General features: G+C 43.7%; 1 long non-coding RNA gene across 1 annotated transcript; it reads right to left on the bottom strand.

Annotated features, from left to right (window-relative positions):
* Positions 1-253: 253 nt before the first annotated feature.
* Positions 254-7,556, bottom strand: LOC122462195. The gene is made up of 3 exons (XR_006284605.1): positions 6,920-7,556; positions 745-853; positions 254-331 (listed from the first exon to the last, which is right to left on the bottom strand). It is a non-coding gene; the product is annotated as an uncharacterized LOC122462195 (long non-coding RNA).
* Between the last annotated feature and the right edge of the window lie 6,759 nt (positions 7,557-14,315).

The following is a 14,315-nucleotide window of genomic DNA, read 5'->3' as shown; positions in this document are numbered from 1 at the left end:
ATTCTAAACTGGATCAGAACACTGGGCCAGATCCTGGCCTGTAGTTGAAGATCACGGTGCAATTTTGGGGAATGTGTGGAAAAGGTGGTGTCATGGTTACAGGACTAGCTGCACCTCTGAGTGAACCTCCTCAGATCTCAGGCCTCAAGCCTTTATCTCTCCTGGGGTCAGGGGGGTGAACCATGCAATTCTCCCACTCTTAGAGTGGGTCCTGGGCTATATCACCCTGTGTATTGACTGTGCTTACCCTGCAGGTCTGCCAAGGTGTGGGCATCTGCAGCTCTTTCCTTCAGGAGCCTGTGACCATTGGATTACAGTCTTCTTGAACAGCCTTCTTAAAACAAAGCATTGTTTAATCTTAACAGTAAGAACAGAGAATAACCACAAAAGGGCTACATGCATACCTATTTTATCTAGAATGCTAGGCAGGGCAAGTCTCTGTTACCCCAGACCACTAACCTCTTGGGGGTCTGTCACCCATAACTCTCCCACCACCTCTCCTTGAGGGACTCCTTTAAATCCAACCAAAAGTCTTTGTTCTTTCAGTTCACATGGCTGGACCAGCTGCCTAAAAGCTGTTTAGTGACCTCTGCATGGGGGTTGAGCCAGAGCACCAAATAAAATGGCTCTTGCATTGACTTTCAAGTGTCTGCTCTAGTGCATTTCCTGACAATCCTGTTATTGAATTAACTTGTACAGTAAATATCACAATAAGCTCATCAAGATACAATATTCATAAATTACCTCAGGAAGCTCCCAATCAGTCACTGGTGGCATAATACTAGTCTTTGCACTCCTCCCTTCCTCCAGGATGAGGGCTACTCTTACACCAACTGCAGATGGCTCCAAGGGGCTGTTAGATAATAAATGTTAGATACTGTTGACAGGGATTAATGCATTTTAGAGGCATCCTGGCCACTCCTGCTTTCCTCAGCTGAACCCCCTGTTATAAATGTGGGTGGAGAGGGATATAGCAGCCTCTATGTCAGTATTACACCACCAGCAAATCCCTTTCTCCTGGCTGCATTAAGACAAGCACAGTATAGCTTAGCACAATATATCCCAGATATGGAGAGTCCAATCTCTCTTAAAAAGCATCATATTGCCACAAAAAATGAACAAGGGAGGCTTCATTGACTGACTGACTGGAGTCAGAGATTCTCGTAAGTTTGTCGTCTAAAACTGTTGCTCCTGCTGTGCTTGTTTCGTTTAGGATATTGCAAAATCCTTCAGGAAACGTTTCCTTGAAAGACAGTGCAGGGAAGTCCCTGTCTGTTTTTTATCATCCTTGTCATTCTAATAGATGATTTACTAAGGCATGTCCTTGCAGCTTTGAAGAATTATGAGACACTGGCATATTATCTCTTTTATTAGAGGGTAAACTCTCCTTTCGCAAATGACTGTTGGTAAGTAGTAAAATGTGATTGTACAGTCTTTGTAACCAAATCCAGACACTGACATGCAAATGAGGCACTGCCAGGGAATGCCTGGGAGTTTTAGACAGCCTCTTTTCCTGGAATGATAAGGAAATTGATTTCTGTGGTAAATGAGCTACAGCTCAGGGTCTTAAAGTGTAGCAGCAGGAGGCTGCTCAGTAACATTTGTCAAATATACACTGACTTCTTAGAAATATGCTCACTGAATGCAAAATAAAACCTGGAGGCTGGGACAAACATTTTCTGGTTTTGTTATTAAAGAAACAGGGTCACTGTGCCAATTTCTCTGCTGCTGCAAATTCCATTGATGTCAGTGGAGCTGCACTGATCCAACAGAGAATTTGTCCTAAAGGTGTAACGCTCGACATGGATACAGCATAAGAGTGCTCTTTCAAAACCCAAATGGAGCATGTCCTCTTAGCCATTGAGAGAGAGGGTTGAGAAGGTTAACCTGATCAGTTTTGAGAATTAGCTCAGCTGAAATATAATAATACTACTAGTCATATAGAGTGCTTTTCATCAGTAGATTAAGACTTGGTTATTTTTTTTCTGTGCTCCAGAAAAGAAACCCCTAAGATGAATCTTCTTGATATAAAGTTTAACTGTGTTGAACTGACCAACTGCAGAGAGTCTGTCTCTTTATCAGACATGGGTCAGGGTGGAAGCTGGGGGACACACATGAACACGCAAATGAAATCAGTGGAGCTCTTTAGGGACTGTAGATTATGATACACTTGCTAACTATGTTATAGCTTCTTTCTCTATTGAAACGCCTGTCATCATTTATCAAGGGGAAGTCTTTCATAAGTGCTAAGCACTCATGGCTTCCATTGAAAGCCAAAGGAAAACTCTCACCCATCCCCCTAACTTATACTATGCTAATATCCATGAGGTCTAAGGGTGAAATCCTGGACACATTGAAGTCAGTGGGAGCTTTTCCATTGACTTCAATGGAGCCAGGATTTCACACGGTCTGTGCCTTATTCTGAAAAAGCAGCTTTTTTTCCTTTTCTTTGATCCTTTAGACTAATGTATGATGTGGCTCATTGCTACAGGTGATAAGGCAACTGAACATGTTAGTAATATACATACATATATGGAGAGGGAATTAATTTCAGAGTATTCACTCCTCTGTGCTTTTAGATTCTGTCTAAGCCAGGAAGCAGAAGTACCAGACCACTGAAAAAAGCATTCTTTGCTATGTAAAAAATACATCATTGCTATTGTTTTGCTCCTACCTTATGTGCTTCCGCTTATACCTAAAAAATAATTTTCAGTCCTGAGGCTAATGGCTCTATTTGACTTTAAACCAAGCCATAACTTTGTATCTAACATTTATTTTGCACTGTCCAAATTAAGTACAAGTTGAACTAAGAATTATTTCTTACAAAAATATTTCAATGTCATTAGTATTTATACAGTGTGACAGAGCTCTGTCCTTGCCTCCGTGGGTCCCGCGTTTCCTGGCGGATTTTGCTAGCCTCAGAGGCTCACTGTGACCCTCCACGTAACCCTTCTTTCTCTAGAGACAAGGGTCACAGTCTACTGAGCCATTTTCATCATAAGCCAGCAAGGGAGGTGAGGAGAAGTTATCCTTCCTTGCACAGTCTCTGTTGTCTCCCAGTTTCAGTGATTAATCAGGGGGCAAAGGTGCGGGGGGGGGAGCCCAGGCCCACCCTCTACTCCGGCTCCAGCCCAGGGACCCTAATAGTATCAGCTAAGGTAGCTGACCTTTTAGAAACATGACATGTACAATTCCCTGGGCTACTTCCTCCACAGCAGCCCTCACTTCCTCAAGCTCCACTTCACCCTTACCTCAGGGCCTCCTTCCTTGTGCCTGATATGGTGTGTACTACTCAGTCTCTCCAACAGCGCAACTTCCTCCCACAGCTCCTGACATGCACACCCACCTGACTAACTGGGAGGCTTTTAACTAGTTTCAGCCAGCCCCTGACTGGCTTCAGGTGTCCCAATCAACCTAGCATTCTCCCTGCCTTCTGGAAAGTTCTTAATTGGCCCCAGGTGTCTTAATTGACCTGGAACAGCTTCCATTTCACTTAACCTGGTACCAGGAATTTGTTTAACCTGGAGCAAATCTATCTCCCACTTTTCTGTAGCCATCTGGCCTTGCCCCATCACAACAGCAACTTTCTTTTGTGAATATAGTGTGGTATATGTGGTATTGTTCTGGTGGTTTCATCAGGTGGAATTGTTACACAGTCTTCCAAACGTTGTGTCTTAGCATACGAGCAAGTGTTCAGTCTTGGGAAGACATGCTGCGATGCAATATCTGGTAGAAGCAGTGGTCCAGAGAGAGCAGTAGGGGAGTTTGCTCTTGACTTTGATCTCAGATTGGAGTTAGTTCTTGAGGCAGAGTTGCTCCCTGGGAACTGGGCACTGGTGTTGGGCAGAGATTTCTCATAAGAACATAAGAAAGACCATACCGGGTCAGTCCAAAGTGTCCTGTCTTCCGACATTGGCCAATGCCAGGTGCTCCAGAGGGAATGAACAAAACAGGTAATCATCGAGTGATCAAAGAAGGGATCATCCAGCATCTCTATTCAAGGACTGGTATGTATGTGTAAATAAAGAAAGTTATATTGTTGGATCATATTAAAGAAGTTCTGTATTAAAATCACAAATGAGTTTGATTCCCCATAGTTTAAATTCCAGGGTATTACTAATTAAGAGGTCTCTTGGTTTTTGGTACTGTTTCTCTCCCTCTCTGTGTGAAACTTGCAAGCTGCTAATTGTGTTAGTACATTCTAAAACAGAGTCTGTTCTCAAAGCAATTCTTTGTAACTGGGAGTAACAACAACTACTCACACAGAGAGAGACTCAAAGCAATACCCTGTAACTACAGAAACAGCACCCAGAGACTCCCCACCCTTTTGTTGTATTCATCTCGCTTTGTTAACAATTGTGATTAAAATAGAGATCGAGGATGGATGTGGATGGATGCTTGGTGTGGATAATAACTGAATGATCAGGGAGGTGCCAGCCTAAGAATCCAGTGTCCATCGGCTGAAGAAGGCGTCAAGTGGAAATAACCAGAGGACCCCCGGAGGGCAGACTGGAATCCACCCAACAGCCTCAAGAATGGGAGAACCAAAGAACAAGATAACATCTGGCAGCACGGAGCCATCAGGAATGTGCCATCTGCTGATTGATTCAGCAACAGCATGATGAAGCAATTCCCATAGACTGGCATAGGAAGAAATTCCTATAAAAATGGACTCTAGAAAGTGAGAACTTTGGGGTCTGATTCTGCAAACCAACTTCCAGGAGCATCAGATGAGCATCTGACAAGGCCCTGCTCCCTCCTCATGTCCAGGCCACCTGGCCAGTGGCTTGGCATGAGCAACTCTAAGGCTGGTAACTATGATAACAACCTTGCAGAACCTGTGTGCGAGTGTGTGTGTATGTATGAATGAACATGTGAATAAATATGAAATTGAATGGTATGTTATAGATATAACTAACTGCTTACTATGATTCTGTATTCACAATAAATGTGGCATTTTGCCTTTTCCCCTTTAATAAGATCCTGCAGGTTTTTATTTTATTGGTATAACAATATTTTGAATATATCCAGGCTCCACATCACTAATTTCACTTCCAGTGGGAAGCCCCAATATCTACTCTGCTTGGCAAAGAGGTGACACTGCTATCAGAAGAGGGATGGTGTTGTTATGCTCACTTTATGTGTGAGAAAATAGAAACACGAAGACATTAAGGCCCCGATCTTGATTGATACTGAGAGCCCTCAAGAGGCCATCCTGCAAGATGTCTTTATTTTTGGCATGAGCAATCACTGTTGTTTTCAGCCATCACCATGTGCCACCTGCAAGACGCCAGAGGCACGGTGATTTTTTGCTGTGTAGGTTCCACTTCCCTTTTCTTAGTGTCGGTCTGTCACAACTGAGAGCTCTTGTATCAGTTACATATTAGTAGGAAGACCACATTTCTATTTATTAAAACCATTGCTTGGTTTTAGTAGCTTCTTGAAAGCACTGTAGAATTTTCTGATCACTTCTGGGAAACCATATGAATTACACTAATGCCTTACATGAAACCGATGACTACAAGGTGCCATCTCATAATCATGAGGTTGCCCCAAAATAAGTCTCCTCTCAAGCAGCCTAGACTTGGCCCTTGAACAATTTTTGTAAAAATTAACCATTTATTATTGAGTTTTCCAGGATGCATTTGCCAACAGCAGAATCAATATGAAACTGAATGATCACTCCAGGAGACAAGGCATCTCATATCATTTTCCATTAAAATCCTTAGTATCTCACGTACAGGGGGGAACTTGTTAGGATTTTTTAGCTCAGAACCTTGTCTTGCAGTATTTCAGCCCTGTAGTTTCTGATTCTGGCTGGATTATGGAAGGATGATGGAGTGCAAATGTGACAAACAAATTAGTCAAATATGTTCAGATCTGAAAAAAAGGCTTCCGATTGCTTTGGCCTAAGGTTCAAGCCAGTTCTTACTTTAACTAAATGAGTGTGTCCCCCCCTCTTTTCTTCCTTTAGTTCTTTGTGCACCTGATTTCCATTCTCTGTCCCACTATTTCAGGTACGCTGTCCTAAATCTCTGTAGCCCTCTGCTCACAAGAAGATATGCCTAATCTCCCAGTTACCCTTCCCATTACTCATCATAGGACCACCAGAATGAGCTCAACCCTTCCTCAGGCAATCCAATGCTCATTCAGGTGAGTACAGAGCTGTAGCCATGGGCCAAACCCCTTGTATTTTCCTAGTAATTGCTCCAGTTAGAGCAAAACTCTGACCCACAACAGTCCAGGCAAGAAACTGAAACTTTATTTCCTGCTCAGTGGTTATTACACCAGTTAAACCAGTTCCTTGTAATTCTTCTTTTAGGTTGTTACTGTTGTGTAATAGTGAACTAAACCTACACATATTTCTTGATGCAACAAGTCAAAGAGAAATGTCCTGCTGAATGATCATCAGCCTCCTCTAATTGTGATTGCTTCAGGTATGACATTGTATTTACAGCTCTAATAAATGCTTTCGAATTACAGATGGCAATGAGCCCATCACAGGTGAATTGCACGAGGCAGTACTTCTGTGGGATAAATTGGCTCTAAAAGAACAGCATCACACCTGAGACATTTGAACCTTAAGGCAGCAAAGATTCAAACTCTTTTTCAGACAGAAGGTAACTGGAGGAGAGTGAATTTGAGAGAAGTCTATGGCATAGGGAAAGCACTAATGAGCATCAGGGAAGGGCAGATAGTGTTCAGGTGAGAGAACTGGAAGCCAGGATTCCTGGGTTCCGTGCCCAGCTTGGCCACTGGCACTTAGTGTCTGGCACTTAGGCAGGTCATTTTGTGTCTCTCTGGGCAAAATTCACCCCCTGGTAATGTGTTGCTATTCCATTGGCCTCAGGGGAGTTGAGCCTGCTGAATTTTAACTGGTTCCATTACCCACCAGTAAAAGGGATGTAATAATACCTACCTGTGCAGCACTTGTAGGGTTCTCATGAGGTTTAATCCATGGAGGTCAATGATGTGTGCTCTGGTAATGAAGATGGCAATATGAGGTGAAAGCATTGTCCAGCATCACAACTGTGCACTCCACCCCTGGAAGTGAGGGTTTCACAATGGCTGCGTTCGAACAACAGAACGTGCTGGTCCCGGTGGTGACCCTCTGGGGAATGGGGTGGGCAAGCTGCAGGGATGAGGAGCTGGAAAGAAGGACAAATCTGGAGTTTGATCCTAACTGGTGTTTCAGGCCTTCTGCGAAGTTTTGAGCACCCTCAGCTTCCTTTGTGTTCAGTGGAATTCAGCTTCTGGCAGGGCAGGCACATGGTTCTCGCTGGAACTATCCATTGGACTGCAGTGTCAGCCTGGGCTGTGTCTTGCTCTCAGACTTTCCCTGCATGGCAGTAATAAATGCAGAGTATAGCGAGAAGTAGTGCAACACTATAGGAGCAGGGTTGCAGTCTCTTCCTTCTTCCCTCAACAGAGAGAGAGAGAGAGAGAAAACAATAGAGATCTGGCTCAGAGTCTCAAGAGAAACTACAGCATACTATTGACAGCTTGAGGAACGGCTACTGATTGGGGGCTTTTGGTTTGCCTGTCAGGAGCTGCCCTTCTTCCCACCTCCACCTCCATTAACTCGGCCAGAGCTCGGTGTACAAGACATCTCTCTTCTGAAGAAAACAGTTGCACAACGGCTGCCTGGCTTGGGTCATATGATTCCAGGTCAGTACTGACTCAGAACACTCTTCTGAGAGCAGCAATAGCTTGCCAAAATGCTTGCCAAGCCAGCCCCCATCGCCTCTGCTCCCATCTGGGAAGGTCATCCAAACATACGTATTTTATTGTTGTTCAAGACCAATCAGTTAGATTTATCCTGGCTGTGACTTTGCTGAAGTTAATGGGGTTACTCTAGGAGAATGTAAGTTTCAGGATTTCCGCACCCATGTGTCAGGCATAACGGATCACCAAATGTGGGGTCTGGATAGAATCTCTTTTTGGCCTTCACAAAAGCCCCTAGCAATGAGTTCCACAGGTGGCCTGTACATTGTGTGAAGAAGTACTTCCTTACGTTTGTATTAAACCTGCTGCCTATACATTTCATTGGATGACCCCTGGTTCTTGAGCTATGTGAAAGGATAAATAACACTTATTCACTTTCTCCTACCATTCATGATAGACCTCTATCACACCCCCTAACTTATCTCTTTTCTAAGGTGAGCAGTTCTAGTATTTTTAATCGCTCCTCGTATGGAAGCTGTTCCATACCCTAATCTTTTTTGTTGCCCTTCTCTGTATTTTTTCTAAATCTTATATATATTTTTTTGAGAAGGGACTGACCAGAACTGCACACAGTATTGAAGGTGTGGGCTTACCATGAATATAAAGAGTGGCATTATGATATTTTCTGTCTTATTTAGCTATCTCTTTCCTAATGGTTCCTCACACTGTTAGCTTTTTTTGACTGCCGCTGCAGATTGAACAGGTGTTTTCAGAGAATTATCCACAATGAGTCCAAGATCTCTTTATGGAGTGGCAACAACTAATTTAGAACCCACCATTTTGTATGTACAGTTGGGACTGTTTTCCAGTACACATTACTCAGCATTTATTAACACTGAATTTCAGCTGCCATTTTGTTGCCCAGTCATCCAATTTTGTGAGAATCCTTTGTAACTCTCTGCAATCATCTTTGGACTTAACTACCTTGAGTAGGTTAGTAACATCTGCAAACTTTGCCACCTCACCATTTACTCTTTTTCCGTATGTTGAATAGTAGAGGTCCCTGTACAGATCCTTATGGGACCCCACTATTTACCTCTGTCCACTGTGAAAAGTGACCATTTATTTCAATTTTTTGTTTCCTATCTTTTAACCAGTTACTGATCTATGAGAGGACCTTCCCTTTTATCCCATGACTGCCTACTTTGGTTTAGAGCCTTTGGCATGGGACCTTGTCAAAGGCTTTCTGAAAGTCCAAGTACATTGTATCAACTGGATCACCCTTGTTCACATGCTTGTTGACATCCTCAAAGAATTCTAGTGGATTAGTGAAGTATGATGTCCATTTACTAAAGCCATATTGACTCTCCCCCAATATCATGTTCATCTATGTGTCTGATGATTCTGTTTCAACCAATTTGCCTGGTTCTGAAGTTAGGCTTACCAGCCTGTAATTGCCAGGATTAAGTCTGGAACGTTTTTAAAAAATCATCATTACATTAGCTATCTTCCAGTTTTCTGGTACAGAAGTTGATTTCAATGTTAGGTTTCATACTAAAAGTTAGTAGTTCTGCAGTTTCATATCTTTGAGTTCCTTCAAAACTCTTGGGTGAATACAATCTGGTCCTGGTGACTTATTCCTGTTTAATTGATCAATTTGTTCCAAAACCTACTCTGTTGACACCTGAGTCTGGGACAGCTCCTTAGATTTGTCACCTCAAAAGAGTGGTTCAGGTGTCAGAATCTCTCTCATACTCTGCAGTGAAGACAGACACAAAGAATTCATTTAGCTTCTCTGCTATGACCGTGTCTTCTTTGAGTGCTACTTTAGCAGCCCCACTGATTGTTTGGCAGGCTTCCTTATTCTGATGTATTTTTTTAAAAATTGCTGTGTTTTTTTTCTTTCGCTAGTTGCTCTTCAAATTCTTTTTTGGCCTACTTTATACTTTTACACTTGACTTGCCAGAGTTTGTGGTCCTTTTTATTTTCCTCGGTAGGATTTAGACTTCCAATTTTTAACAGATGTCTTTTTGTTTCTAACTGCCTCTTTTATTCTGTTGTTTAGCTATGGCAGCATTTTTTGGACCTCTTATGGGGTTTATTATTATTATTATTTTGGGTATATATTTAGTTTGAGCCTCTCCTATGGTCCTTTTAAATAGTTTCCATGCAGCTTGCAGGCGTCTCACTCTTGTGACTGTTCCTTTTAAGGATGCAGAAAAATCAAACAAATTAATGAAGCAGCCTCTCTGTTCCTCCCTCCTCCTGTTTCCAATGAAAAGTGCACCTCAGATTTTTTCAGAATCTGCCCGTGGGCCCAATGTGTGGGGAGTTCTGACGCAGACGCAAATTTAACCAGCTGAGTGCAAGTGACCCCAAAAATAACACATTAGTGATTCTCCGTAATATTTACTCCCAATTCACTATAGCCTGTTGTTTATTTTTAACTAGAATATTAGTTCTCATTTAGGGGAACTAAAACAGAGTTCATTTAAATTCAAACAGGGTAAGATCCATCTGGGCTTGGTTGGCTGGGTTTGATGCAATTCAGATTCCTAATATTAGTGCACCAACTATTCAGCTAAAATAAACTTCCCTCTGACAGGAAGGAACACCCCCATTCCCAGCAGTGTGAAGGATATAGGCCTAATCCTGTGGGGTGCAGATTCCAGCATCTTCAAGATTTTCTCCTAACTTGGGTGGAAAGGGGCCTGCATTGCAGTCAGGTCAGATCAAAGCTGCGTTGTGTAGAGAGCCGGGAAAATAACGTGCAACTTGTACTGGTAGAGCCGTAATCTGGCATTTGTTCAGCTCTGTTCTGGTAGCTTTGGTTTTGGTCCGGCCCACACGTCGGGGAGGTGAGTAATCTGCCAGTCCAGTTGCTGTGTTGCAATTTCCTTTTAAAAGCTGCCATCAAGTTGTAACGTGTGATTCATCTCCTTTTGAGATTACCATCCTCACCCTTAAATCGAATTTCCTCGGGACTCATAAATCCTTTCAAAGGTGACAAGCTTTCCTCATAACCCATTGTACTTACCATGCTGATGACGCTGTACCTTGCTAGCACACATTCTTTGGAAAGGAAGAGACAGAGGCCCGTGCATGTGCGAGAGAGGTGTGACAAAGGCATGACACACGACTATTGGTTAAGAGAATGATCTTTGCTTCCTCATCCCTGTCATCTGAACTGGGTTAGGGTTATAAAGGGAAATGCGCTTGACACACACGACCGTAATAGATGTCTGCTGGTTCCAATGGTTACTGTTGCATATATTTTTTAAAAGGAGGAACTGTTGAGAGGAGGCAGGAGAGACATTAAAACAGCATATTGCAGCTTATAAATAGCAGCGAAGACTAAGGGGAAACCAGAAGCGACAGGAAAAGGGACCAAAGAAAGCAGGATAATGACAAACAAAGGAAACAAGTTTGAAAGGAGTCAGGGAACTGAAGATTTGCAACATCCTCTCTAAGCCAGTGCTAATGGCTACCAAAGGCGATCAAGATCATTTGTGAATTCAGCTCTAATCAGAATTTTGGAGCATCAGTTCAGCAGGATTATATGGAAGCTGCCTCTGGCCTGTCATAGAAACCTTGCTCTTTTCCAGCTGAATGCCAGTAGCACGGTGTGAGACGTGGGAAAGAGGGCAGGGGATGGCAGTATCTGAATCACGCACACTGTTCTGCTTAGTGCTTTCCATTAGATTTCATAGGAGACAATGGAGAAGAGTAGAAAATGTCATGCCCATTGGTATTATGTCAGTAAGTTAGTATATCCACTGTCCTTGTCTCCTACTGTGAAATCGAGTGAGAGGGAGGCGATTATTGTTGTAACTGACTCATTTGGAAGAAACAAGGGGATGGGTTTCTCGTTCCTGGCTTGACCTTTACAGCCCTGGTACCTTGCAATGGTTCTACAGAAAGGAGATACTGTGCCCCCAAGAATCTAGGAGGTATGAGGAAAATGAGCCCTTTGTGGGGCTATCAATTCATCCTCTTCAGGCCAGCAGCTGATAGGATCCCAGGAAAGAGTGTGTGCGTGCATCCAGCAGCAGGAGCAGCTCTTTGCATACCGTCAATTTGTTTTCAAAGGAAACAAGGGCAATTGACAGCATCCAGAGAGGATATATCAGAGGAGCCAGGTGTTCATGCTTCCTTGCAGATCCTTGTAGGGATCAATAGGAAAATCACTCTGACACATCAGACATTTGGTGATAGGCAGCAACTTAAACCCAGAGTAACAGAGATGGAAAGAGGAAAAGGAAACACTTGCATTTGCTCTGGACTGAACACACAGGAGATGACCCTTGCGGTCCCTTCTAACCCTATGATTCTATGATCACACACATAGTAGTTGACAGCACAGTCCCCATTTAGCAGAAATATATATTAAAGACACATCAGATAATTTATTAAATATTATGGCAGAAGTCACTAGATGGTGCTGTTAGTTTTACAAGTTCCTCTTCACAGTCTATGAGTATTGGGCAGTCTTTGAAGAAATTCTGCTTTGTTGTCAGTTGGGTGTTGTAATGTCTTTTGGGGAGAGCTGCGGCAAGTAGGAAAGCTTGCTTAGTGTTGCCAACTCTCCCGATTGTATTGATGATCCCGGGATGTTTGATGTTTTATTTAAAGCCCCAGATCCTGGAGGCAGTTGATTACAGAAGAATCTCTGCTTTTGTTGTTAAAAAGTTTCTAGCCTTCATGTAATTACAGCGTCTGCCTTAATTCGGGCAGTTCCTAACTTCTGAGTGCTTAACTTCGTAACCTTAATCATTATCTTTTAACACTTTGTATGAGATTTTGCTAGGTTTTAAAAAAAAGCAAACTGAAGAAACAGAAATTCCATCATGTGGCATTATATTGATACCCACTCTGCTCTTCAGCAGGTTGGAACCCTTACAGCCACTGCGCAGACCCCTCCTAGCTGAGTTAATGAAGTGATCGCCAGAGTCCGTTGTTTTCCTCGCTATGGACCAGCCCTAGAGGGGGATGGGATACTTTGCCAGTGGGTTTCATGGATATTTGCTGCCAGCAGTGGCATGGTGACGCCTAGGAATCTTGGTTCCATTCCAGGCCGTGGAGGGGAGTTTGCTCTAATGGACACAGTCTCTTATGCCCATTTCTCCCAAGCATGACCGCCTCCTCTACAGTCTGTCTCTGTCCCTGTCCAGTGGTTTCCCCTCCTCTAGCTCCTTGTCCTACTCCCAGTCTCCCTGCACAGCTAGGTCTAGTATCACCCTCTGGACTGCACATCCCAGTCTCCCCTCCACCATTCCCAGTATTCCCTGTCACCTTGCCCAGCCAGTCCCAATTCCTCCCTCCCAGGTCTTCATCCTCCCCAACCCAGCCTCCTGTCACCCTCATACCCACATTCCTCCTGCCCTGCTGCTTCCCAATCCCACTCTCCCTCTCCAGGTTCCCCTCCAATCTCAGTGTTTACCCCCCGCTCAATGTCCAAGTCTCTTTGCTCAGCGCAGTTCTCCCCCCATGTCCTGCCTCCTCCTCAGATTTGTCCTGGTCCCACCCCACTGATTCCCAGTCTCCATAACCAGCCAGTCCCAGTCTCCCCCCGCCCCCCATCCCAGCCCTTGTCCAATCTCCCCCCTCCCACATTTCCCTGCCTGGGTCCCAATCACAGTCTTTCCTTGCCCCGCCAGTCCCAGTCCCCATGCCAGTTCCAATCTCCCCCCTACAATAGGCTCCTCACCCAATCTACTTCTCCTGCCTCTCCCAGGTCTGGCTCTTGTCCCCTCTGCATTCATGCTACTTCCTCTTTCAGGCTGCCTGGGCCCATGTGGGGAGCACTGAGGGCACAGAAGGGACAGGCTCCTTGCTCTCAGTTTCAGTGCCTGGCCCAAGCATGTCCTGTAACAGCCCAGAGCAGCAATTGCAGGGAAAGCCCTGCTCTTTCCGCTGGAACTTGTTCAGTGCGGACAGATTCTTCCAGGAATTAAGCTTCGATGCTTTAGCAAGTCTCTACTGAGCATGTGAAAGCTGCAATTTTTCAGAAGCTTAAAGCTTGGCCAAATTTGTTTTTCATGGGGACAAGCTCTAGTTGTGTGTGAGCAGGGTTATCTTATCTGAGCCTCTCCTGTTTGTCCCTTTCACTGTGAAGATGTGCGGTTTCTTTAATTAGCAGGAATCCGGGAAGGGTTTTAGGCAGAAGCTCTGCAGTGAAAGAGAGAAATGTGGTAGTTTTGGCAGCATTGCAAACTCAGAATTTCATTGAGTCTGTGATATTTGGTGTTTTCTTAAATACCCAGCTTCTGCAATCGTGAGAATTTTTTAGAAAAAAAAGTACATTTCTAGTGCTTGTGGTCATGGAGAAAAGCTGGAAAATGTGAACTCTAAAACTTCAGGCACCAGAAAGTAAGAGACCCAAACATTTAAATACCAGGACGACCCCAGGATTATTTTAAAATCTCCTGGTATTAAACCAATCACAATTTTTTAGGACCTAATGCCCTGGTTTGGGGATGCTTGGGGATGTCTGCACTGCTTTGGAGCCAATACCTTTTTTGAATAAGGTTCCTTATTCAGTGTAATAAGATAGGTTTCAGAGGAGCAGCCGTATTAGTCTGTATTCGCAAAAAGAAAAGGAGTACTTGTGGCACCTCAGAGACTAACCAATTTATTTGAGCATAAGCTTT

The sequence above is a fragment of the Chelonia mydas genome, chromosome 10, assembly GCF_015237465.2.
Source record: "Chelonia mydas isolate rCheMyd1 chromosome 10, rCheMyd1.pri.v2, whole genome shotgun sequence".
Taxonomy (NCBI): domain Eukaryota; kingdom Metazoa; phylum Chordata; order Testudines; family Cheloniidae; genus Chelonia; species Chelonia mydas.
Note: the sequence above shows the minus strand (reverse complement) of the source record. Positions and strands in the feature narration are given on the sequence as shown.